Source organism: Cynara cardunculus (assembly GCF_001531365.2).
Source record: "Cynara cardunculus var. scolymus isolate 2C chromosome LG 14, CcrdV1, whole genome shotgun sequence".
Classification (NCBI taxonomy): Eukaryota; Viridiplantae; Streptophyta; class Magnoliopsida; order Asterales; family Asteraceae; genus Cynara; species Cynara cardunculus.
The window spans coordinates 14,430,208-14,434,937 of record NC_037541.1 but is presented as its reverse complement, the minus strand read 5'-3'; the positions used below and the strand labels follow the sequence as shown (position 1 = coordinate 14,434,937).

General features: G+C 40.6%; 1 pseudogene; it reads left to right on the top strand.

Moving 5' to 3' along the window:
• Positions 1-4,298, top strand: part of LOC112526460 — an 8,008-nt pseudogene extending 3,710 nt beyond the window's left edge.
• Positions 4,299-4,730: the final 432 nt, after the last annotated feature.

Below are 4,730 nucleotides of genomic sequence, written 5' to 3'. Positions count from 1 at the left end.
ACAGCAGCTCTAGCTGCGTTTTTTTTTTCTGCGTGTTTCCGACCAAAACAGCAGCACCGTGCTGCCCTTCACTGCTTCACCGAGACAGCAGCTCTTGCTGCATTTTCTGCCCGTTCCCGACCAAACAGCAGAGTACCGGACTGCCTTGCTTGGACTGTTTCGCCAAGCAGAAAACAGCAGACTGCGCGCTTTTTCTTCACCTACGTTTCTCGACCAAACAGCAGTTGTTACTGTGTTTTCTGCATCCCCTTTCGCCCAAAACAGCAGCAACAAACAGTGGCCGAAAGCCACTACTTTTCGTCCCTCTTTCGCCAAAACAACAGCCGTGCTATGTGGATTCGTCGCCTCTTCGCCGAGCAGCAAACAACAGCAAACAGCAGCTGACTGTGAGCTGTTTTCTTCGTGTACAGCCTCCAAAACAGCAGCCGTCTGTGTGCTGTTTTCTTCGTGTGCAGCTACCAAAACAGCAGCCGTGCTGTGTGGATTCGTCGCCTCTTCGCCGAGCAGCAAGCAACAGCAACGAACAGCAGGCTGTGTGTTGTTTTCTTCGTGCACTGCTCCCAAACAGCAACTTCTATCGACAGCCTAGATGTTGGGGGATTTATCTTAAATCCCACTAAGTGAGTTCATCTATCCTTATATATATATATATATATATATATAAACCTATATATTATTGAAATGAAATACCTTTCCTTATCCTATGCCTTATTTGCTGCACATACTCACTTGGGTGAAATGGATAGTTTGGGTCAAAGGGGTAAACTTGGGCAATCTCATTATTAAAGAAAGGTCGGGTTTGGACAAAGGACGTTGATCAAATGGTAGGATGCTACTTTCAAAGTGTTGTTGGCCACTAAACTCTAAAATCCTCATGTTCTTAGGTTGAGGCTCTTTATTGTCAATATGGACATTTTCTTTCGTTCGAGAATGGGCACGTGCATCTATCTTGTGATAAATAGGTGCTAATATGATTTCGGTGCCGTATTCAAATTTAGCACCGGAAGGTATTGAGTTTGTAGGCATGAATGTCGTTTTATTTTATTCATGGGAATGATGGTGTAAGTTGGTGATAGRCATTGCGATTATTATGTAATCACCAAATCATCCTCTAACTTTCACTCGGTAATAGGCATTGTGATTATTGTGTAATTACCGAGGTAAAGAGCTTAWGATCAHGAYCGACTACATGACTGGTTTAGGTTGATGTCGATGGTTTTATACMGGTAAGTGATGCTCTATAACGTTGATCTATGACTTACTTTGTGTCTGTCATAATCAACGGTAAATCGGGCCTCCCCCGTCATCTTCAGATGTTTTGACTCATTCATGAGATATTTTGGTTTAACTGCTTTTCTTATATCGTTTAAAAATTTTCGTCACCCATCTATAAATATTCATATATATATATATATATATACATTCACATAAAGGTCTTATAGTTACCTTTATGTTATTGATTGGACTCACTAGGCGTAAGCCTAACACTCTCTTTTGAAATGGCGTGTTGTCAGGTTCTTTTAGCGGCGGGGCTCTAAAGGGTTGAGAGGAGTTTTGGTTCGTGAAAGGCTCTTTTGTAGTTAAATACCTTTGTTACTTTTGAGCGTTGTGTTTGGATGATACGATATTTTTGGAGATTGATAGAAACACCCGTCTTTAATCTGGTTGGAGAAAATATAGATTAGTAGGTTGTTAATTATCTTCTCAGTAGCTGATTTGTAAACGCTATTTTAGTACCCCTTTTATTGGGTGAAATTTTTTTTATACCAAGTTCTGGTTCTCGTTGTATTTTTCGGTCCAATATACCTTTTATTTTTCTATGGTGTTACAAGTTGGTATCAGAGCGATAGCTTAAGCGAACTAGGTAAGGAGCTAAGGCGCCTAGACTTAAGCTGGGATTGTGAACATTAATTTGTGAGTAATGGGTAGGAACCCTAACATAGGAGAGCCTTAGAGTCAACGGAAATTCATGATTCATGAACTGCGACGACGAGATTGTGGACCCTTATGTATAACCTATTCGAAATTTCACTTAGCTAATGCTATTTCGAGTATGTTGTTACATAAGCGTGCTCGAACTTACTATTATTGCAAAGACTTATGAATGCATTGATCATAGAGATAGCAAATGGTAGTCAGGTTCTGGTACGTGAGATTGTTAAAAGTTGCATATTGGGAGTTGAAGGGAAGGAATTTCGGGTAGATTTCATACCCATGACTATAGGTGGATTCGATGTCATTATCGGGATGGATTAGTTGGTAGAGAACCAAGCGGAAAATTTAATGCTCTAAAAAGCTGATCCGAGTCCCTTTGCCGGATGGGGATGCAGTGATTGCCTGGGTTCTTCAACATCGCACTCGGGATTATCCAGATGCCTAAATAATAGAGGCTTAGTGTGGTGGTGCCACTCTATAGGAACAAAGGTAAAGCACAATGGTAGAATATACTGGGCTTCTTTAGTTACCTGAAATTAAGAGGTGGCAATTTAAGATTTGCAGTAGCCTCAAACTACAGTCGACACTAACCAAAGGAAATGCAAATGTGAGGAATTAGCATTTGTGGTTCACCTTGTTCAATAATCTACTTAAATTGAACCTGACTTATATAACAAAAAGGATAGAAGCTTCGGCTTGATACACCAGCGAAGTAGGCCGGTAACGGAACTTGATGAGATGCATATGCATCAATGGTTCAACCTTTGTACGACCATGACTTAACCGCCACTAAATTGATTGGAAGAAAAGTAAGTGATGAAGTTGTTCAGGAAGACATTAAGTTGTGGCCTTTTGAAGTGGTGGCTGGAAGTGGCAACAAGCCAAAGATTGTAGTAAAATACAAGGATGAAAAGAAGGATTTTCTGCTGAAGAGATATCTTCCATGTTTTTGATGAAAATGAAAGGGGTTGCTCAGACATTTCTTGGTTTGACTGTTGGAAAGGCGGTGATTACTGTTCCAGCTTATTTCAATGATTCTCAACGACAATCAACAAAGGATGCTGCCAAGATTGCTGGACTTGAAGTTCTGCACATGATTAACGAACCTACAACAGCTGCTATAGCTCATGTTCTCGACGAGAGGGCTAACACAGATGACAAGATGAATGTACTAGTGTTTGAACGGGGTGGTGGCACCTTTGATGCCTCCCTTCTCACCATTGATGAAGGTGGTGACACACACCTAGGAAGCGAGAATTTTGATAACCGAATGGTTAATCTTTATGTCCAAGAATTCAAGAGAAAGCACAAAGAAGATCTTAGTGGTAACCGTAAAGCTTTGGCCAGGTTGAGGGTTCATTGTGAGAGGGCAAAGAGGATTATTTCAACAGCTATTCTGACTACAATCGATATTGATCGCCTGTTTAATGGTGTTATATTTTCTACAAAATTACTCGCGCCAAGTTTGAAGAGGTTAACTTGGACTTGTTCAAGAAGTGCATAAAGATTGTGAAAACTTGTTTGAAGGATGCAATTATGGACAAGAAGAACATTGATGAAGTAGTTCTTGTTGGTGGATCGACTCGGATTCCCAAAATCTTTCCTGATGAGGCTGTTGCCTATGGTGCTGGATATCTAGCTGCAAACTTGAGTGACCTGGGTGATGAAGTCGTGCGGGGTCTGAAGCTAATTGATGTTACACCCCTGTCACTTGGTGTAAGTTGTAAAGGAGATGTTACGGCTGTGTTAATTCCGAAAAATACACCCATACCAACCAAGAAGGAAGATACGTTATATACAACATATGACGATCGAACTACTGGGCTTGTCATGGTCTATCAAGGAGAGAGACTCAGAAGTTCAGAGAACTATTTTTTTTTGGGATAACTTAGTCTCTCTGGTCTTCCTTCTGCTCCCAGGGGGGGAGTTGAGATCAAGATACGCTATGAAATAGATGACAATGGGATCCTGCATGTCTCAGCTAGGGAATTAACTACTGGCAGGAACAAAGCAATCAAGATAACCGGCGGCAGTGGCCTGTTAAAAGCGGAGAATGCCAAGATGATTAAAGATGCTGAACGATATAAGCAAGAGGATGAAGCACACATAAGAAGGCGATGGCCCATAAAGCTTTAAATGACTATGCGTATTGGTTGAGAGTCAACTTAAACCGATACAAGATCCAGTTGAGTCTAATTATAGATATGGGGCTTAGTGTTAAAGACTTGGAAGAGATAGAATATGAAACGAAGGAGACAATCGAGTGGCTTAATGAAAACCCTGGTGCTGATACTGATGAGTTAGAGGAGAAGGAAATGGGGCTTGACAGTATATGCAGATGGACCAAGTATAAGTTATCTTGATGCCGTAGGGCTTATGATGGTGAGGTAGTATGACACATACTGCACCAAACAAGATCATCTTTGAAGTAGGTAGCTAGTTTTTATGCGTGCTTGGTACATTAGCATGTTTTTCTAGTCATGAGCAGATTAGAGACTGAAGGCAAAAGTGAGTACAATGAACTTGGTGATCAATGAATTTTGGTAACAATGATGTTTAACTTGATTCTTGTTAATCTAATTTGAAGAGTTTGAAACATGGTTTAGTAGTTTTATCGACCATTTGATGTGGTGAGCCTCTAGGTGCAGATGTTCTAGCATTAAGCCTGGTGGTTACAAATAGTCTTGAATTGCCTAAGCTAGTCCAATATATTCTTTTGTGTTTATCTCATAATGCATGATTTCTAGGTGTATGTACAATTACATTTCTATTTTAACTCGTACGACACCTTAGAA